General features: G+C 35.3%; 1 protein-coding gene across 2 annotated transcripts in view; it reads left to right on the top strand.

The window, feature by feature from the left end:
- LOC142980402 (uncharacterized) overlaps nucleotides 1-23,701 on the top strand; it is a 108,954-nt gene that overhangs the window by 46,956 nt on the left and 38,297 nt on the right. For both annotated transcript variants that reach the window (XM_076125743.1, XM_076125744.1), the window contains exon 2: nucleotides 12,101-12,143. The gene's annotated coding sequence lies outside the window, so the exon portion shown is untranslated. The remainder of the gene's footprint in view (nucleotides 1-12,100; nucleotides 12,144-23,701) is intronic.

Below are 23,701 nucleotides of genomic sequence, written 5' to 3'. Positions count from 1 at the left end.
GTAAAAAAAGAAAACCAATTTTTACATATGATCAGTCCCTTAGTGCATTAAACAACCTTACCGGGGTTAATTTATAGATGGGTGTCCACTGGCCATATATTGCAGTTTAAAAAAACGTATGAAAAATCGTAAAAAAAAATATTTTCAAGTCAAATTTTAATAGGGATAGCTTTAAACCAGCTTTGAAGAAATCGGTCTTTAGGTTAATACGTGAAAGAAAATTGGTAATAGTTTATCAACAGTTTTGTAATATGAAGTAATGTCGTAATGTAATAAAGTTCAATGTCATACACAATAATGACAATCGTTTATTAATAATTGCGTTAAAACATTGTAAACACGACACAACATTACGAAACTAACAGTTAACTTAATGTTATATTGAAGAGATTAACTGCGCTTTTGTACACTTTATTGGTTAAAAGCATATACTATGATAATATCGCAAGTTTATGGCCTTTGTGTGAATGTTATCTTTAAACGAAAAAAATATAATTTAAACATTTGTAAACTTAAAAATAATTGCTAATTTTTTTTTACCCATAGTTGTTTCGAAAGGATCAAACCAAGCCATTAGAAAAAGTATATCTTTACATGAAGCAGTTTCATATGCCCGGTTTCTGAAACTGTCATTTTAGTATGAGCTTAAACGCTATTAAATAGATAAACTACCGCTAAATTTCCTGAAAAACTGGGGGTTAGCCATTTATGGTCTATTTTTATGACATGACTAATAATATCGTTAAGAATTCCATATCTCACTGTTTCATAACTTTACGTATTCGAGTAGTTAAGTAATACCCAAGCAACGATTAAAAAGTTAACTGTCAAAATATGACAGTTTCAATATAAACGAAAACCTTCAGATTGACAGTCGCATTCCACTCGCAGCATCAAGGCCTGTGCGAGTGACTGCTCCAAAAATGTCAACATTATTGGAAACCACTTAATTTCTGCATTCTTTCGTAACTGTGTGATATTATTGAGTTTATTGTTGAGCTTAATATATTAATTAACCTTATTAGTGCTTTAGTGAGTGTGCCCTTGATGATATTGACAATATCAGTGTGTGTACGCAGCGATTGGTGATAGGGGTACCGTGCAAACTGCATCGATTTCTTAAGCAAGAGGTTTTCTTGCATAACTAACTGTTATGCCCTTCTAATATTAGAAATGTAAAGTAACTTTGTCTAAGTCTCCTTTATGTCTAAACGGCTGATCCGATTTGTATAATAACTTTGTACAAAAGTAGTCTGAGACCCGAGAAAGAACAGAGGATAGTTTTATATCCAGAAATCCTAGGGGAATGGGAACTATGCAGGTAATATAACTAAAGGCCGTACAGGTGGAGTGACGGTTATGAATTATTTAATTAATTAAGAAATCACAAATGCTCTTTCAATATTATATGTATCTATCTATTTTAAAGTCCGAAAATTTCGGTTTCTATCAGTCAAATACATTTTTATATAATTTCACAATATATTCTTCATATTCAATTAATTATTGTATGGTAGTGATTCCTTTATATTTCTAGTTTGCCCTATACTTTACTAATAATACGTCGGCAGCCCTGCTAAATTGCGCGGGCGCACTTAGCACAGGTAAGTGGGTCGCGCACGCGCCACTCGCACGCCGACACTCGCGCGTGCTCACACAATGTGTTAACTGTTCAACTGCTTACTACACCCGGTTATCACTGCTCTATGAATATTAATTATAGTAGTTATTAGCTACTGCCTCTGTGCCCAAGTCGGTAGTGAAACGACTGCTGATCGTGAGGTTAAAGGTTTGAATCCTGGGTCGGGGAAAAGGACGTTTGGTCTATTAATGCGTATAGATCTATAGTATACGCATACTAGCGCGCATAATAGTTACTATGACCTACTAGACAACATTTGAAGGTAGGTAAGTCGTTATAGCAACGCCGTTTGCTGTTTACCGACCTAAACGATGAATGAGAATTGAGAAGGTTAAGCAGCCTTTACTACAATCAATAAATAGATGATCTTTAAGTAATGTGTGACAGGAGTTTCTCCGTTTTTTGCGCTATTGGAAGCGGCATTCAAAGTTAGTCCTAATGATTGTCCATTAAACCAATAATAAAGTATTTTTAATAGTTTGAAGACTAGCAACGAACCGAGAAGTGTAGCGTGTGAGTATCAAATAATACGGTTGCATACACTGACTTGTTATGCTTGACCAATATTACATTGTTTGACTGGGTATGGCATGCGTGTAACTGCCGCGCAACGGTCTCAGGTTCGAATCCTGGGTCGGGCCGAATCGCAGTTCTGTGATTGGACTTGTTTGAACATGATATTGTGCAGGTCAAGCAAGGGTTGTCAAAATATTAGTGAAATTGATATAAAAAAGAAAGTCAGGAAAAATAATATTTAATTGACTATACAAGCAAAGGCTCTCCTTAGTAAAAGTCATCATGGTATTTACGATTACGCACCTCTAAAGGGGAAAGTGAGTTTTATCCACATGTACTCTATGCGTACGTCAGTGTGTGTGACAGGTGAATTACTGCGGTTTCTATACGAATTAGTTACGATTGTGCAACTCCTCGCCGATTATGTACTCCTGGTACCTCGGTACTATGCGTGCAGTGATTAATTTAATGTGTCGTTTAATTGACCCATAGTTGTGAATGGATTCTTTTGTTGGTAGTTAATGATGACTATTAACCTTCTCAACTTCTTTCGTTCTTTTCACCTCCTAGATTGAACTGTATTGCTCGGTTTTTATCGGTTATTTTTTTGCTGTTTAGTTGTGACAGCAAAATGTGGCTTTTTAACTTTGTTAAGTACATTATTATCTATCATCAAAACCTACTCAATATTCATTATAAATGCAAAAAATTGTGAGACAAGTATGTTAATGAACACATAGGATCATTTTCACCAAGACAAATCTTTTCACGCGGAAAAAAGTCGCGAGCAGAACCTAGTCATTCATATCGTGACGAAATGTGTGCAAATCATACAGTTTCGGCAAATACCCTTGCCACAAGCTGCTTGTTTTAGCTAAGTAGCTTTTAGTTACATAGTTATTATTGTTACGCAATGATGCTATCAAAACCACAAACTATACAAGACTTACTTGATATACTTTACCCATAAACCACTATCGGTACTGGTACGGTCCCTTTCTGGCCGATTGCTGACTCAAAATGACTTTTTCCCTATTATGATGCAATAGAGAAACAAACTAGTTAATAAACCACAAAATGATATATAACGGTACTAAATATTGTTTTTTTTTTAAAGGAAAATATTAAGTGCGTCATTATTACTCATTATATTATAAGTGATTGTAAACAGACTTGCGTCAATTTAACAAAAGTTTATATAAAATATCATCATATGTTTTTCACAGCTGTATATAAATAAAAAATTCTATTGTGTAGATGACGATTTCATACGTCAATACTAACTTAGTATTTGTACAATAAAGTCATGTGGAAGTAAAAGGCGTTTGTAGGGATAGTAGCTATAGTAAGGGGGGGGGTTCTTTGGTCTCTGTCTTACCTTTCTTATAACGGGGTCCCATAGCCAGTTGCGCTCTCCGATCGGTAAACGATCTGTGGGTTAAGCAACGCGGTTATTCCGTAGATGGGTGACCGTGTGCTGGTATTTGAGCTGGGCGTTTCCATGCTTCGGAGGGCAGGTAAAAAGTCGGTCCCGGCTGTTGTCTACTAAGATAATAGTCGTTAAGCCATGTCAAATGCCTCTCGGCCGGATTGATTAACTTGTACACTAGGTTGACCACTAACCACACGACAAACAAATTGAATTTGGCGCCTTATCCCAGTAAAGTCCCGGATTGACAAAAATGTTTGCGACACGTCATACTAATCATCATCACGATAACATCGTCGCAATCCTCATTGCCCTATAGTACCTATGTTTATTAATTAATACATATTATAGTTTACTTATTTTCGATAATGAAATCTTTACACAACATAAAGTAACGCACTTGTCTGTCTGAACGTTGTATTCAATGAACGCGTTGTCATGCTTGATGCGCTAGTGTTTGGTCATTTCGTATCCGATGCGCTCGCGCATACTAAGCGTGCCACGCGACTCTGTGCTACTTGCCGTCTCATTAGTCGGGTACTGTTTGATACTTATTGTTTTATAAGGAAGTGAAATATTAGGTTTAGGTTTTTCAAAGTATTGAGATAAATAGCAGTACATAGAAGTAGTTTAATTGAAGAGACCCCTGCCCAGCAGTGGGACAGTTATGAGTTAAAAAAAAGATTCGGACGCGTCTACGGCAAAATACGCTATTAATTTTGAGGAAAGGTAAGGTGTCCTTTCTATGATAAATGATTTTTTGCCAAAAAATAATTCATACAAGTTACACTCTTTAGTCGCCAAAGGAGAAGATTCAAAAATCATTTATGTATGTTTGAATATCTTTGTGGGAGAGCTTGCTTATAAAAGAATTAAATTCAGCAGTATGCGCTAATTTTAGGTCTCCAAGTGGTTTGAACTACTTTTGACATCAGATTGACCGCTTAATTTAACCCGTTGATACAATTGTCGTGGGATTTTCGATCCCATCGATCCCATACAAACCTTGTTCCGAGAGTTACAAACATTAAAAAAGAGAATAATCCAATTTAGAGTGGTTCAAAAATTATGCTCGTACCTAATATTTCGGTAGATTCTTATCTATATAGATTTAACGCTTAACTTAAGTGGTTGTATTAATTAGAGAAACATAAATATTGTATAATTAAATAAAGGATATCCTCAAGATATAATACATAATCATAGAAATTTAGATAACACTCATCAATATGCAGATAATATACTAATATCTTGTTATTTAACCTAAAATAGGTTTATTTATATTGAAACATGATCTAAATTAATTTTAATTAGTTGTAGATTCTGTAGAAATTATGTTATTTTGCGTAAATTATGTTAATTAGTACAATTTCTATTAATTGATATGTCGACACAAGTTTGAAGTTTAAGTAGTTATTACGCCTGCGGCAAAGAATACCGTAAATCCTTTTACCTGATTTATTTAGTCTATCAACACTCCAAATTTTATCCAAATCGATTGAGTCGGCGCGGCTTGGGAGAAACACAAACAAACAAACAAAAATCTCACTTTTTATTTATATTGTATGAATAATGTGATATATATTTGTTAATGTCATCAAATTCAAACAAAATTAAATAATAAACACCAAGCACTGTGTACGTCTTGATTTGTAATCTAGGTCATTATAAATTACGTAAGCACTACACGTGCAAACAAATACGGTCAGTCACACATACTCCTAAACTTACACCCCATCTATTACCTATACCTACTAGTTTTTACGAATACATGAAAATCTATTATTTTGACTGCCTCCGTGGCACAGTGGTTAAGGTGGCCACGCCGATACCATTGCGTCGAGAGGTCGTGAGTTCGTTCCACACGGAACAATTATTTGTGCGACCCGCTAATAGTTGTTTGGAACTGATTGTACTTTGTCTCCGTTGTTTGTATGTTTGTCAAATGCGGAGACTGTCTTTAAAAAGCTGAAGAGTTTGTTTGTTTCAGCACGCTAACCTAAGGAACTACTCTTTGTGCTGTATGGTCTATCTATTAAGAAAGGCTTTAGGGTAACATGGCGTTATAACTTATAGAAGTTAAACATAAAAAGGTCCACGAATTTGTGAATAGTGTAGTGATAAAAGTTCTTCGTTATTTTCACTCTCTCAGTAAGTGTCGGGTGTGTTCGGGCATCATCGGCTCCACTCGGGTGCAGTGCGCACGCGCCGCGTCACGGTCAAGGCGATGTTGAACTGTACCGCTGCGCCGTATTATGAGCAGTATCAAGTAACTGTTACCGTTTGTATACGTCACGATGTTTGTTACGTGGAGGTTGATTAACCTCTGATTACGTCATGTAAATAAACAAATAGCTTGTTAGGTAGGATGGATGGGTAAAGAAACTGGTTATTGGGTAAAAACAGAATTGGCCTGGAATAGCAAAAGGAATGCTGCTTGTGTGTAAAGATTAAAAATAAAAGTTGTCGTCAATTTTAATTGGCGCGTCGTAAATGGTATTTAAGTAAGTCTCTCCGTGCTTCAGAGTGCACGTAAACTGTTCTCGGATGATCATAATTATGACATTAAATGTGTACCATCGTAAAACAGGGATAGTTACACAACGGGAGAAGTGGGGAGTAAAGTATTATTGGCTTTAATCTAAAACTTTAAACACGGAAACAGCAAAAGAACCATTTAGTATTTAACTTATGAAATAAAACAAGGAAATAACTAGTGCAAAAATTATCTGAAGCGAATCTAAAATCTTGACTTACTACTGGAAAACGGTACTCTTAGTAAAGTGTAGTCAATAGCAGTCAAAACAAACTCCACATTCACTATAAATTAAATAGAAATGTCCCGCAAAAGCCTGATCCAATCAGACGATATTAATGAACGGTAAACACAGTCGAAGCGATCAGTTCAAAATATTTGTTCAACAAACAAGAGAGTACGAGTGTTTGTTTGAAATGGAGCCCCATTAATAAATGCAAATGGCCCTCTCTCCTTCGGAGGGGACCTCCCATTTCAGCTCGCTTTATAGGCTTATAGTATTTTCAGCACATACTACGGTGAATTTAGTTTTCGTTTCCTTGATGTGTTGGCGAGAAAATTGAGGCTTTACCTGGGTAATCGTGTGGGGGTGATGAATTCATGGGCTTAAACCACCTATGTCGGTTTCTGAGGCATATTTAGCGGTAGTTTATCTATTCAAACTGTTATATGTATGAGGTTAAACGCTATTGAATAGATAAACTACCGCTTAATATACCTCCGAAAGTAGGGGCTATTTTTTCTTTTTTCGTCCTTTCGTGAGGAAACACCCCAGTTAAAATATAAATATGACAGTTTTTGTACAGAGTACCCAAGGAATTCTGAGGTTTGTGTCTGTGGTGTTACAAGACTGTCATGCATCGATCATTACATTAATCATTTGTCAATTCCTTTTAATATGCGTGTACATGATTCATATTTATTTCGCAAACATTTCTACCACATTACCGATAAACACAAATGTCAATATTGGCAGATTGTTCAAAAGAAAGTTGTAGTAACGCTAGAAAGCCGAACTAAATGATTTTGACTGAAACATTGAGTTTTGTTATTATTGCGACATTGTCGTTTTGCTAATGTTTGTGTTGATTCGTCACTGATCGGTAAATCATCTAGTCAACTGACCTTTACCGAGGTCAATATACAGACGGACGAAAAGTATTGAAGATTGTCACAAGTTGTTTTTTTATTCTAGCATCGTTTCGGAAAAGCTGTTTTGTCGGGTGTTTGGGCTTGTTTTTTTTAATTGTAATTTTGGCGTATTGCTATTTAGTTCTATGTTTGCTATAGTAAATACTTGAATAATATATGAGGCTCTTACGTGCTACTAGTCAATAAAATATTTAAAATAGGGTATAGCATAATTTAATTTAAGAAAATGTTGCATAATAACCAGATTCGGTTGATATCTTTATCTCTCTTCAAAATAGTATATATCTAGTAATCGTAAAGTCGGAGTAAGGCTTATTCTAATAAACATTAGGCTATTAATATCGTTCTTAAGATAGCAATCCCAAAACCAACACTACATTGACCGCAAACCGCATAAATACACAGAATTATAAACAAACACGTCTCTATTTGTCCTCAAAACCAGTTTGTTGAAAGTAAAAGTGTTTCCCCAGATCCATGATTAATACAGTCCATGTCAAAGTTCTTATATTAATGCTTATTTATATGTCTATTTCATTATTAATACATAATATTGTATGTTACAACACTTTATTATATTTGAATAACTAATGTTCTGAATATTCATTTTATTTTGTTTAGAAAAGACATCTTTATTTGTAGTTGCGAAAGAACTGTTTCCCGGAAGTTTGACTTTTTATCTCGTTATAGTTATTTGAGGAAAATTATCTAGAGCACATTTTAATGAGTCGGTCATTCAAAAGATTCACGATAGATCTCTCAGGTTAAGCTACCCTTGTTGAGGTTGTTCTGTGGAATTTCCGTGTTTCAGAAGGCACGTAAAAGTGTGACTCCCCGCTGACATTTTCAAAAGACAGTCGGAAATTAAAGACTAAGTAGTCAGAAGCTTGAAAGTCTGAAAACCAGTCTTACCAAAGGGTATCGTCTTATATTCCAGGTAACTGGGTTGTGGAGGTCCGGTAGAAAATCGCTCTATGTAAAATACTGGTAGTCATCATCTGGTGAGACTGGAAGCCAAAAGGATGGTTAGACTGATGATTTTATAATATTTTAACAGTTTTGATGCAAGTTGACGTTAAATTTTGTTGTGCAAAATTATATATTGTTAGTTCTTTAGCTTCGTTATTACATTAATTAAAGTCTAGATCAAATATGTATTTATACATCACAGTTAAGTAATCCTTCTAAAGGAAATAGGCATTATTTATAACATTTCCTAAAGCTTTTTGTCTCATGCTATCTAATCTAACCAGATGTTGATACCAGAGAGACTAGTTCGACTTTCCTCATTTTCTTCCGCAAACTAAACTAAGATAAACGGGATGCTGTTATCAATCTTCCTGTAACGCCTTTCCAATCGAACGGAGATAATTATTTGTTAAATTATCTACTAGCTAAGATTGTTATATACATATTAGGTCGGGGAAAAAGTCTTTTCGTATTATTATAGTATGTATGAACTTGTAATAAAATATTTTCTCTACACTAAAAAGCTTGATATTTGGGTACCTCACGTGCTCACTGAAAGAAACCTAATGAACCGTGTACTCATTTGTGATTCTTGAAGCCACCGTATTACAATTAACAACAACAACGTATTACAAGTTCATACATACTATAATGCGAAAATACTTTTTCCCCGACCTAATACGTACATAGTATCCATGCCGTTATAATGGAAGTAAGTGTAAGTAGAGGTGAAATATACCCACGTTTAGCCGTTAACAATGTTAGTCCCATGTAATAAGCGGCGAGCCACCAAACTACCAATCCTACTAAACTCCAGGCTACTATTGAGAACGTTCTAATATAAATTAGAAAAGACCAAAAGTACTTATCTCTGCCGTTGAATCGAACCCTAGACCTCATGATCGGCAATTGATTAAATTACCGACCGCGTTACAGAAGCAGTCATCAGTAGATTAATATCTTTGACATAATTTACTTAATAGTAATTTATTATTAAACATTTCCATAATATTCTGACTATTTTCCACTATGCTTTATCGTAAGGAAGCACATCTATCGGTGTTTTAAGATAAAATCGAACACTTACTAATAGCCGGTACCAGGGTGACAGTAAACGATGGAGTTGTGCAAGTTTGTGTCATTTTACTACCTCTTTAAATTTTATGTTGCCCGAGTGTCATGGGCGTGATTCTAATACTTTGTTTACATAATAAAATATCTATAAACTTAATAATTATTTTTATTAAACGTTGCTGGTCCTAATGATCACCATTAAAAACAACAAGTTAAGCGATTTTAGTCACGGTTAGCCTAAGGATGGGACCCCAGAATTTGAGCTCCATGTCCTGTATTCTTTATTGAGGTTTGCAGTCTAAAAATTGGCCTTAAAGAACGTCAGTCTTTTGAGGGACTTTAACAAGTTGGCCATCTAACTGAATAATACTAACTGAATAAAATGGGCCTAATATAATAATATATTATGAGTCACTGTCAAAAGTCAGTAGCCTGTTTATAGTCACTTAGACATATTTAATATTCAGTACATTATCACAATTTGAACATTGAATTTGTGTATTGTGACGTCATAGTACACTAGTTTGCATACCTAATGTTTTTGTGCCGTTACAGTGTTCTATACATAGGTGGGCAATAATAGCATAACTTCCGACGCGCCTTGAAAAAAATGGACAGTACAATTGAACTATGCTGGAGTTATACTAGCTTCTGCCCACGGCTTCGTCCATGAGGAAAGGATTACTGGCGAAAAAAGTATCATATGTCTTCAGGTTATAAGCTCTCAGTATACAAAATTTTATTAAATATATACTTACATTCTTACAAACTTTCGCATTTATAATATTTGTAGGATTCCTTCACTTCGTTCGTTATAACATTGTTTTATTTATATGAAAATGAAATCCAAGCTATTAGCAAATGAAAACTAACATACTATGGTGACTATGCATGGGCCACTCAAAAATGTTGTTCTAAATGGTACACGAACTTCGCAAAAGCAATCCATTATAGTGAATAGCAATTTTCATATTGCACTTTGCATGAAAAGTTCATTCAAATCCTCTGTTCACCAAATTTGGCATCTATTCTAGCCTTTTATCTTACTTTTGTATTTTAACAGTAATTGGAAATAACCAGCTTCTTTCAAAAAGCTGAGGCTCTTTCTAAACTGGCAATAGATTCGAGAGAGAGAGAGAGAAGTACATTTAGCGGTAGTTTATCTATTCAAACTGTGCCATGTTTATATGATTTTAAACGCTATTGAATAGATAAACTACCGCTAAATGTGCCTCAGAAACTGGGCATCAGACAGTTTAACGATTACAATAAATGTCGCTCGTTGACTAAATGTCTACCCATCCATAGGATGTCCGTGGCAAACATTGCGTTACTTACCGACCTCTTTCGTACGAGTAAGTGTAGGTAATGAGCTTAATTAACCCCCGCTTAGGTACATTTAGCGGCAGTTTATCTATTCAATAGCGTTAAATCTCATACAAAAAAAACGCTTTAGAATAGATAAACTGCCGCTAAATGTACTCAGAACTCGGGGATAAGTCAACGTTTGACTTTGTGACTACCCATCTAAGCAATGTCCGCGGTAAGCGGTGCTGAACTTTCCCATCAAATTCTATGCTATAAGTCTATTCTATTAGTGCAATGAGCATCAATATAGTAAGTGTCGGTAGCGGTGTAGCGCGCGGGTGCGCTCGCAGCCAACGACCGGAGAAAGCCGCCCGGTTTGATTTACATCTGGTCTGCGCGAGCCGCGGCCGGGTCATAAACCTAAACCCTTCTGTTATATCACACTGTAATCCTGGGAAAACAATCAAATACATACATATGTACATACATACATAGTATATATACATACATGCGTTCAAAAAATAACGCCTTGTTTCCAGGGTAGAGACTAAAGAACGCCATTAAGTATTACCTTACAAACTTGCAAAGAAACAAATAAAACAATATATTATTATAGTAAAGATAATCCCACCAAAAACATAAATGTATTCGAAACAAGCTCTTGACAGTCTTTTACGCTTTCCCACTTAAACCACTAAACCTATTTGGGTGAAATTTTGTACAAAAATATTTTGAGACCCGAGAAAGGACAATTAAAGTTCACGTTCCCGTATATCCAACGGGAATGTGAACTGTAGTAACTAATAGCCATTTAATTATATTTCACGCGGACGGAGTCGCAGGCAATAGCTAGTCTGCCTATATTTTTGCATTTCGATAACTAAAGATCTATTTACAGCTTCATATTAATGTCGCCTATTAATAACAAAATTGATTAAAATCTACGGCCGTCGTATCAATTTGCATAATTGAATGTTTATAGTCGTTACTTATTAATTTCAGGGTTCCGTAAACGTAAGGGCAAAGACGAAATGAACGAAAATAGAGTATGAGGTTCTCCCTTACCCTTTTACTTCTTGTCTTATCCCCGGTTTCTGAGTACATTTAGCGGTAGTTTATCTATTCAATAAAGTTTTTTTTGTATGAGTTTAAACACTATTGAATAGATAAACTACCGCTAAATGTACATCAGAAATCGGGGATTAGAGACTTCGCTGTCTTACTGTCCCCAGACTGTAACTTATAAACCATGATAGTTAAACAGTTAAAATTTTCATAGATGGTGTATTTCATTGCCATTATACCAACTAATCGAAAAATCTGATTAAAACAATTATTAAAGGGGTAGACCATACTTATATTATCTTGTTTTGCCCTTTTGAGATATAATGGTACGGAACCATTTGTGCGCGAGTCCGACTCGTACTTGAGCGGTATTTCTTTTTTATTAAAGTTTGTTTGTTTTTTGTTACAGTTCACCATTGAGTGTAGGATGAGACAAACGTATTGAGTGATTGGTGAGTATTTACATCATTATCTATTATGTATCGTCTGTCTTATTAAGAAACCGGATCTAATAAGGTTCTTAAAGCTCTTGATTAAAATACATATTTCATACGGTCAATAAAAACGACTGAAATCAAGAAATGTGCAATTTTCATCTGGCACAGGATTCGAACCCGTGTCCTCTTGCGCGGCAGTCGCATACACTACTGACCGCGCCACTGAGGGAGTCAAATCTATTTGATAATAAACATGCAACGCGAAAGTCTAACCCTCTTATTCATAAAAATATATGAAGTTATGAAAGGCTTATAAAGAGTTTTGTTTCTTTCACTCCTTAGCGAATTGAAAAAGAGAAAACATATTTTAGTAGTTTTTTAACTAAAATAGGTTTATAGTGTGTTTATGAATAAGAGGGTAAGTCACTAGTCACATCTATCAGACTACATTGGCGTCTCTACCTAATAGTCCAACAGCAAAACAACTTATAGAACCAGCAAGAACACCTACCAACATTGTTATTATCTTCTAATCTATGATTTAATCTCGCTAACACAGCCCATCTCACTAAGGCGTACTTACACGTCACAATGAAGGGTATTTTCACTCACATTGACTGCGCTATCATTATCCATTGGCTACACTTTATAGTTACAAGCCACATTATATCGACCTAGGAGAAAAGCTCTCAGTTGATAAATACATTTTGATACTGCTTTTGAAGATATCTAGATTATTTATAAGCTCTTTAGATGGGGATATATTATGTTAAAAAAAAGAGCGTATTTTGAAGCCAGTTTTAAATATGATTTTCGAGTATAAATGTGTACGTACGTATGTATGTAATAGGTTTTACATTCATTTTGTCATTTATGACAAATCGTTATAATCGATACGTTTAAATTTGTATATATTTTTATTACTGTAAATGAAAAGAACTTGAAACCTTAGGGTAAGTCAGTCAGAAAGTCAGACTTTTTGAGTGCCTGGATATTTTTTCACATTTTATTCTTGATTCTCTTAAGGACTAGTGTGTGAAAGCGAGATTTTAAAGCGAAATACGGATATATTACAATCAAGAAAAAAAAGCCTTATTTTATTTCTCAATATTCAACCTTATTCTATCATCAATATTTCTATAAATCAATGAACGTATAATAATAGGTTTCAACAACCCTGACCTATAATATTTATTATTAATTTCTGCCAATATTTATTTAAAACACTTTAAAGACCATGTAATGACCTATCATAGCAACGTTGACACAGATTAGTAATTAATAGTAAATTAGCCGTGAAATGGCGGGTGTTTTGACAAAATATATCAAATTTAAATGATGCGTATGATTGCTATATTAAATGCCTTCGCTGGTGTTAATCACGAGCTCCCAGCTTCGATTTCCAGGTCGGGTAAGATGTTATTAGGTTGTTATGATTGGAAATTGATGTAGTAGCTTAGTAATCTAAGGTAACATTTCTCGATCTTTAAGGTTCATTTAAGAGCAGGAATATGTTTGCAATGACGTTTTATTTTCTGAATGAAGCAGTAAACTTACTAAGTTTTGTTGATATCGATAATTAGTTTATAGGCACATGTTAGCAAAGTAAAATTATACCAACAATTATACCTACGTTTTCATGCTTGAAAGCATAGAAAACAGAATACATGCAGTGTATTTTTAACAAAAAAGAGAGCAAAAAGTAAAAGAATATATGCATGTTTTTGCTCAAGACTGTAAATAAAAAAAAAAAAATGATTCCCAAGGAAGGTTTCAGTATTTAATTTGTTAAGGTTTTGTGTAATTTGCAATCAGTTAAGTTAAACCGTAAGTTCGTTAAAATTTAAGTGTCAATGTCACAGTAAACAAACATCGTATAAAGTAATTGTCAGCAATTAAGTATGTTCATTGTGTTGAAGTATTTAAATATGTAAATAAGTGGACATATTTGGTGCAGCAATTAACAGTTGCGCGAGAATTACAAATATTTGAAGATCATCAACGTTTTTCGTATTTGTATGGCAGATGTGGTCAATATGTGGCTAGAAACACTGGTAGTACCTACTCGATGAAGTAGTAAACAAAATTGAGATCATAGGCGCCTCTGTTTTACTTAAAGTTGATTATATTTTTCGCATGAACAGATTAATTTCCGTTTAATTTCTAAAGGTTAAAGGCTCTGTATGTCATTCTTAATTAAGTATACAAAATCATCTATCATAAGGACGAAATCACAGTTTAGCGGTAGCAGTAATTTATAATAAGTTAATAATGTAATTGATAAGTAGCTAAGTGTTTTCCATTACTTACCTAAACATCCTAAAAATTATCGGTGGAATACTGCTTGCATGCATACAGCTTTAAAAAACAGCCCAGAAAACGGTTGAGCACACCTGTCAAATAAAACAATCAATTAGTTTTCATTCGTTCATAATGAACATGATATAAATACCTACCTAAATACCATAAACGTTAATATTATGAATATATTATAAACAATAAACATAATAATATACAATAATTGCTTCAATCGCCATACTCAGAAGTCGGAGGTGTGTTCATTTATATATCAGACATCCCACGCGCTGTTTACACGTGATTTATTCGTTTACTAACTGATTTACATATTTATATTATTATGATGTTTTTTATAAACTAAACCTCTTATTCATAAACACTATAAACCTATTTTAGTTAAAAAACTATAATATGTTTTCTCTTTTTCATTTCGCTAAAGAGTGAAAGAAACAAATCTCTTTTTAAGCCTTTCATAACTTCATATATTTTTATGAATAAGAGGGAAATAATGGAAAGATTTGATATAATAATTATGTCCTGACGACTGGTGTGTGCTTCGCATGCGAGTAAGATTTTGTGGCTAAATGTGTGCCTAGAAGTACAGATAAATAATGCCCTCTTAATCGAGCTCGTGGCTTTGTTAACAACAGACACGAGGATCGATCTCTGAGGTCTACATTTGCTGAGGTGGTTCTGTGGATGGGTGACCATCTTATACATGTCGAGTTCGTCCGTGTTTCGGAAGGCACGTTAAATTGTCGGTCCCGGCTGTCATTTTCAAAGATCTTTGACAGTCGTTAACAGTAGTGTCTTGGAAGTCTGACAACCAGTCTTACCGAAGGGTATCCTGTAATAACCCAGGTTACTGGGTTCTGGAAGTCAGATAGGCAATCGCTCCATGTAAAATACAGGTATTCAGCTGCATTCGGTGAGACTGGAAGCCGACTCCAGCATAGTTGGAAGAAAGGCTAGGTTGATATAATGTCGACTTACCCCCGGTTTCTGAGTACATTTAGCGGTAGTTTATCTATTCAATAGCGTTTAAGTACATTAAACGCTATTGAATAGATAAACTAACTCAGAAACCGGGGGTTGATCGATCAAGACATTATAATTACAAATTATATTGAGTACAAAGCGGATACAGTGGTCCCCACAGTAGGCGTGTCTATATCGTGGGGTCCCAGCTGCATAGCCCGGTGAGCCGGATGACCGACACGACCAGTGAGAGGTCAGGCTCAAGAACGACGGCGACAGTTTACTAGCTCCTTTAAGTACAGAGTTTCACAGCCTCTTGTTGCCAAAGTAATTCGTGCTCATAAACAATGTCTATTGAAATCGTAAATCTAATTTAATAAGTAACCTTGTTAAACAATAAGTTAAATTACAATCAATTGGTAGTTCAATCACGGACTAATGCGAGATAATCTGATACGTTTCGGGAGCACCGTTTATACGCACTTAGCGTCTGAAGGCTAAGGCGAGCCCTTCTCGTGGCCTCGTGCTGATCTCAGATAATTTGATAATCACTACCTTTTTACTATTCATGCGACAAATGTGGTCTAACGAGCTGATCGTTGTACAGTCAGCTCCAAAAGTAGCTGATGATACTCAATCTTTTGAAACCCTATACACTGAAGTGTGCACATTATTCCATGCAAACATTTGCCATTGATTGGAATGTTTTATTCTAACTCATTCTACCTGATTTTGATCAGTTATTTATTAAGGTTATGTAACACAGAGGTTTTGAAAATATGAAGTTGTTCAGCTACTCTTGGAGCTGACTGTACCTGTGACAGTAGATGTGTGGAGGTCAAATAGTATTAGGGCGTTAGTACTGAGCTCTTTAAGGTATCTAGGTCTATACGCTTATCGTATTGCATGTGGGAATAGAGTTTGAAAGTGAATCCTGTGTGACCAACGTCAGACCCTAAGCCTTCTATTCTAAGAACAAATAGCGAAAGAAAAAATCTGTCAGTCATGATAAAAAAATTTAAGATAGCTGCTTAATATGACACTTGTTATAGCTGAATGTTTCAGCAGAGGTGTATAAAATACAACCACGTTTTGTCATTAACAATGTTCGTTGCCAAACTTTGGGCTACAAATAAAAATAATCTAATACGAATTAGAAAGACACATCAATAGTACTATGCTCGACCCTGGAATCGAAGACGTAACCTGGTACCAGAATACCCGAAACCAGTACAGTATCAGTACATTTTTTTTAACCCTTAACTTTTCCACTGAGACCCAGGTCTCCTCCCACACGAGGGTGAGACGTTTGGCATTGAGTCCACCACGCTGACCAAGTGCGGGTTCGGGAATTACAATATGTTCAAAAAGGAACTGTCCTAATTCTAACAGTTCCGTGAATACGACACACAGTTTAAATTACTACGTTCTGAATTACCGCTATTTCCTCACACACACAGTGTCACCGGTTCACCCTTTCCCGGCCCAGTTAGTACTGGGGCCATGGGAAACAGCACAACAACACATGAGACAATTGCACAGATGCAACTGCAATTAAACTCAAAAAGGACGCGAGCCGTCGCTTACATAAACGGTAAGAGTGGGCGCGACCGTCGGACGCACACGATTGTAAAGCTGCTTTTATAGTTGCATTTTGAGCGGCGCGTACGCAAACGATACTCGGGCCATTATAAACGTGCAAACTACGTCATGATTAAAAGAATCATTGGAATGTGATAATGTATAAGTGCGAGCGAGAGAGCCTGACAAAATAACATGACATAGTTCGCATGTTTGTAATGGCCCAGTTATAGCAATATTACGGCTCTATTTTATATAGTCCCAATCTGTATTAGATTAAGTACAATTTATTCAACTCACCGTTCAATAACTTGAGATTAATTCTGGCGTTACTTTTGAAACGCTTAATTTACTCAAAGCTGTATCTATTTAACGTGTTTGTATCGACAAAGATTGATCTTAGGTACGTACAATTATTTTGTAAACTAATATGTATTTAAATAACCAATTCAAGACGGAAGATGACATGACGCTCAATTTATTTATCTAATTTCAATGTGCAGTGAGTTTTAATCCCGCTCGAGCGTGTCACTGTAGACACAATCTTATTTTCTAACTAAACCCTTCTGTATAGAGTTCTATTCAAATTATGAGCAGCTTTCTACACGCGTCCTGAATAATGGTGGTCGGTTTATCCGCTTATCGCCGTCTGCGCCGATGCCATTTTGGGCACATTCGAACTTAAACGTATGCGTGCCGACTTACAGATTATGTTGCTACTTGAAGGGATTGTTTTATTGTCATAACTGCTATTATTGAACGCATGTTGAAATATGATGGGCTGTGTTTATTATTGTACCTTAGGGCTCTCGATTTCCCTTTAATTTCAGACTATACACCAACTATTTATATGTATGTCACAATAGACCTTTAAATAAAAATGTATAATGCTGAAGTGGAGTTTTTTTAAATACTAGTAATGGTATATTGAGCGGCATCCGGTGATATAGCAAGCCGATTCTAACATAATTGGAAGAAAGGCTAGGCTGATGATTTAATTAAAGTGGATGAAAAAAATAATTGTCATGACCGGGACTCGAACACATTAGCAACTAGTTATTAAAACGATACTGCTCATTGAATCGTGTCGTGACATACATACAAACGCTGAAAAAGCAATGTCCACTGAATATTTCTTACATAGAAATACCAGGCGCGCATAACAGCGAGGCGATAAAGCAACCGGTGCCAATCAACCCAGATGACATAACATTAGTCGGAGCGTGACAGCCGCCGCGCCGTCTGCTCCTGGCTGACTGACGAGCGATGACGTAACAACGCCACATTTTGCCACTTGCCTCTTCTGACATTTGTTTGATCTCTCTGATGTGCGTGAAGTCTTACAATTAGACCTCATAATGAGCCGTGAGCGTTGATTGATTTCGTTGTCCGTGACAATGTTGCAAACTGTACTGTTGTGTGCTACTAAATAGTAAATACGGCCTAAATGTGGCCACTAACACTATTAGTAACAGTAAGCTTGATTTACGAGTGCTATATGTTTGAAGTTTCCTTATGAATCATAGTTTCAACTTTGTCTGCGTGAAATATCGTGTTCCTCCAATAGTTCCTTAGCTAGAAATAAAAATAAATTTGGTGTGAAGGATAGTGTTGTATCTTTATTTTTTCTAATTAACATCGAGTATTTTCGGAGATTAAGTGACAGCAAAGAACTCATGTCTCTCAAAATTAATAAACATCAAATTACTTAATTATGTTTTTTTTTTTAATTTGCGAAGTGCAACTTTTCAATCTAATTTAAAGTAAATTAATCACAATATTCTTGACATATTCCTACATACTATAAAAAAGTGTATAAAATAATAAACGTTATAAATATTGAACTCGCTACTGTCTATATATAAACTGGCAGCTAACGGACCGTGTCATGAAATCGTTCGTTATAACAGCTCAGTAATTATGCAAACTAATGAATTATCGCTGAAATCTATTAACAGTTTCACAATAAATAAACTATATCTTTAAATTATACTTTCATTATCATTACACAAAGGATTATTTACTTTTAAATTAGATTTCTTAAACCATTCTCATACATACTCATACATTTTTCACCATAAAGATTTTACAAGTGTACCTACCTAACTTGTTTTAATTAACATGGGATTATACAATTAGCACTTACTGGACGAGAGAGTAGGACTACTCGTGCCGACGTTGTACCACAAATATTTTTGTAACCATGGCTAATACTTTACAAGAAAAACGCTATTTTCATCTACATAAATATTTAAATACGAAAGTTACCCCGTTCGTCACGCTTTCAACGCTAAACTGTTGAACCAATTCAAATGAAAAGTGACAGGAAGATATATTCTTTTCTAAAAGTAAGTCAATCTTTCTTTAATTCTGGGAGGAAGCTCGTGCCCAGTCGCTAACATTGTTTCGGGTCGTGGGTTCAATTCCCACACGGAACAATTACTTGTGCGATCCACAAATATTTTTTTCGGGTCTGGTTGTACTTTGTGTCCGTTTTTTATATGTTTGTAAAAGTCCCGCGACGCAAGAGCAATTCACCGTGCGGGAGTTGCCTTTAAAAATAATATAATAGGAGAAAACTTTAGTACAAAAGTTTCTATCAAAACAGTTACAGTTTCTACTTGGTACATGAGTAGTGCTATTAAAGTAATTGTCTGAGCTTTGATCACTGGTTTGATATGAAGCGATCTAGACGCAAGGTGTACGCGACCTACTTGCTCGCCCATCCCTGATCGTTGCTCACTTAACTTTAACTTTATCGTAGGGCTGTCGACGAAATACGATTATAAAGCATTTCTTGTTCAGCATCAAATCTGAAAGATTTGATGCTGAACAAGAAGCACACCTTCAGCTATATAAATCAAGGGGCTGAAAAAAGGTGGAGGTGATCATTCATACTTGCGATCAAATTTTATAGACCACATAATTTCTGCTATAAATCACTCTCTTTTCTTAAGTCAAAAAGGGTTTTGATGAACTTATTAGTTAATTCAGTTTTTGTTTATGAAACACTTAGGGTCAGTCTATTTTTAAAACGAATTAATAAGTCTACATTGATATAATTTCTTATTTAAAGATCTCACTAACACTATGCTTAACTTTGAAATTGAATGCGGAATTCCTTGATGATTATTCGCATTTCTATCAGTACCAGACACCGGTAGTCATAACACTTATTAGTAAACAGAAAACAATATTGTTTTGATGACTCTTGTTTAGTATTCTTTAGTCGACTTGCACATAATCTGTAGCTAAAACACCGTATTAGTGGACTTTCAAACGGTTAACATATGAAAAGCTGGTGATAGTGTGACCATTGTAGTAATGTAGCCCTGACAATAGTCTAAGATGTGGTGTGACGCAATCATCAGTTCCGCTTTCCGTGCTAAGTGCGCACTCGCCGCCCAATTTAATTACTGCTGCACTTTCACAGCGCGCACGCGCATCTCACGCGTTTTCTGACACTTCAGTGCGTTTATGATCCCCTGGTATCCATTACTTATGATTTTTCTTGCTTTTCACATTATTTGTTTATAGAAAAGCGGGCTACAGGCTAAAACTATGAATGAGCATGATTAATTATAATTAAACAAGCGTTTTTCTATTGGGAAAATGTACCTATCTGGATTTTGAATTGTTTTAATTACAAGTAAAATCGGAGATTAGATCGTAAGAATAGTTACGGATTATAAAATAACAACTAGTTTTATAAACCTAAATATAAAAGCTAATTGTTCTTGTATCTTATGAAATGCTAATGTTTCCAGAAATTACTTTATTACCCAAAAAAATATTATTCTGCTGATTTTATCATCTAAATAATAATCCGGATCTCAGACATTCCTGAGCTGTTTTGTAATTCATATAGACTTCGAAATTCATGACAGACTATCAACAAGTCTCCAGCTTGGAGTTAATTTTTTTTTATACTAGCTTCATCAAAGGCGGTACAACAGATTAGTCATCCACTGCAAACGCTATAAAAAATATACAATTTTCCTTAAGAAATTGCAACAAAAATACTACAATTATTCAGAAACATATCATCTGTCGTCTAGTAAATACCAGGCTCGCAGTAACAGTAGGAGCATGAATACACCGTGACGTATGCGTTCGCTACGTTACCGCGAGAAATCGAACAGTGTGTCGTTTCGAATTGTCCAGCGATACGTCACATTGGCTAGCGGCTATTAGAAAACTCCATCTTGTACACTAATACCACTTGTTACTTTCTTAGACAATTATAGCCGTGAAAAAATGTTTCAACACTGCACTTTCTAGCTAAACCGAATGATTTAGCAAACGCCTGTAATAACGCTCTGCACCACCTTATATAGATTTAACTTTCTATTATAATGAAACATTACCATAGATGTACTGATTGATTGGTAAACAAATATATTTTATAACCATGCCATTAAATCACGTCTACGTTCCAAAGGTGTAGTTTCAGAAAGCGGATCCGTTGCCCATTTACAGACACATTTTCGATCCATGAGATGGTACGGGGCAAATCGTAGGATATAATTTTCTCAGGACTCTAAGGGGACATCCCAGCTTACTCCATAGCCCTCCCGACCAATATTACTTTCGTTTGTTTTCAAAAGGAACAACTCTTTAAATTAAGTCCCATTTTCAGTTGAAATACGATATTTTTTTGTAGGTGTTTAGATAGAATATTTTGAGATTAACAGTATTTTAAAAATTAAGATGCCATGATGAATCATGTCTTATGATATTTTACTAACAATGGACAATAATATTTAGCTATTTTAAAAATACGTATAAATGTATGAAAGTCACACACATTAGTGTAAATTTTTACGATATTCCTTAATTATTATCTCTCATATATCTAGCAGATAGTCATCGTAAAAGAATGCAGTTGACTGACCGCTCTTATTACTCAAGCGATTAATAAATAGTTTCAAATTGTTTGTCACACTGTGCTGAGTAATTGCGGCAAATTTTACGCAGTCAGACTCACTGACTATTTAATTAACTAAACTGTAAATTTTAACACATATTTATACAACGTATACGGAAACGCAGTCATGACAAAACTTTTACATTTATTAACTCAATATTTTATCATTTCATCCAACATCCAATAATTGTTTCTTAAGTTTATATAGTCTTTTAGTAACTGGTGGAATCTCCACAACTATGTCAATTTTTAGTTTAAAATATCCTTAAGGAAACATACAGTCACATTTGTCTTGGCTTAGTAGTTAGAAATTAGGCGCTTACACTCTTCGTCTACCGACACACCTGCCGCATCTACGAATGTTCGGTGATACGCGAACGCAGCATTATTTCTTCATACATAGAGAGTGTGTTTAGCCAAACAGTGCGCAGATGTGTCGCTATATTTAAATACACTCTCTGATCTTAAAGTCTGCAGCAAATCTTTCGCCTAACGCGTACAAATCTTGCCCTCTCATAAATGTCCTCGCAGAAATTCGTGACTGGTCTCAGTTCAGATGTCAATGTATTCAGCTAATTGTTATTATATACAGTAACTTTGTATATATTATATTGTATTACAAGGCGATATTTTAATTCTAATTAATTCTTATAAGTATAAACCGATTGAGACCACTGATTGAATGTTTAATTAAAAATGCAAGGACGTTGCATTCTTTATGGATGCCTTTTAGAAATGGGATTAATGAGGCAAACTATTCGTTTTTTACTGTGATTTGAATTATGTTTTGTTTTCTGAAAATCGAAATTAGTGGATCACAGACCCTATATTTTGATTTTCTTGAGTTTAGGAATCGAACCCAAAACCTCGCGATATAATGTTAGCGACACAGCGTCACAGACGAATCAAAATTACATATAATATTTTCATCTTTATTACATTAGTACCTAAGTATTATACCCAAATAGGAACATCTCCTTAAAGGTAGTAACCATATAAGTAGAGCTCCTCACAATCCCTGCAGTCCTAGTAACCTGTAGTAGGTACAAGGTAACTAAGTATTATACCTAAATAGTAACATCTCCTTAAAGGTAGTAACCATACAAGTAAAGCTCCTCACAATCCCTGCAGTCCTAGTAACCTGTCAGATAGATTTACACGCAGTAACTGTTGCATGCAAATCACTCAATTATAAGTTAAAATCAACACGAGTGCTCTTGAACTATAAACCGGTACATAAATTACTATCTGTCGCCCTACAAGGCGCTGGCTTGATAGTGTTGACGAGCGGTACGAATTAAGATATAATGGTGATTTCTTTATTATATAAGTCTATTTTACCTCAAGTTATACTAAAATCCCTATGTTACCCGGATCCCAGTGGCACATGCTGAAGTTTTTGGAAGGTATAGTCGAGTTACCACCAGTTTCTGAGTACATTTAGCGGTAGTTTATGTATTCAATAGCGTTTTTTATATGAGTTTAAACGCTATTGGATAGATAAACTACCGTTAAATGTACCTCAGAAACCGGGGGTTAGTCTTCTATTCTGTCGTATGGTTAGTGGTCAACCTGGTGTAACAGTGGTTCAAGCCGAATGGCCTTTGACATGGCTTAACGACTGTTATCTTATTAGATAACAACTGGGACCGAGTATTTACGTGCCCTCCGAAGCACGGAGACGCTCAGTTCAAATACCACTACGGTCACCCATCTATAGAGTGACCGCGCCAAGGGTTGCTTAACCCACTTATCGTTAACCCCATGATGAACTATGGACTCAAGGAAA

Source organism: Anticarsia gemmatalis, chromosome 18, assembly GCF_050436995.1.
Source record: "Anticarsia gemmatalis isolate Benzon Research Colony breed Stoneville strain chromosome 18, ilAntGemm2 primary, whole genome shotgun sequence".
NCBI classification, from domain to species: Eukaryota; Metazoa; Arthropoda; class Insecta; order Lepidoptera; family Erebidae; genus Anticarsia; species Anticarsia gemmatalis.
Note: the sequence above shows the minus strand (reverse complement) of the source record. Positions and strands in the feature narration are given on the sequence as shown.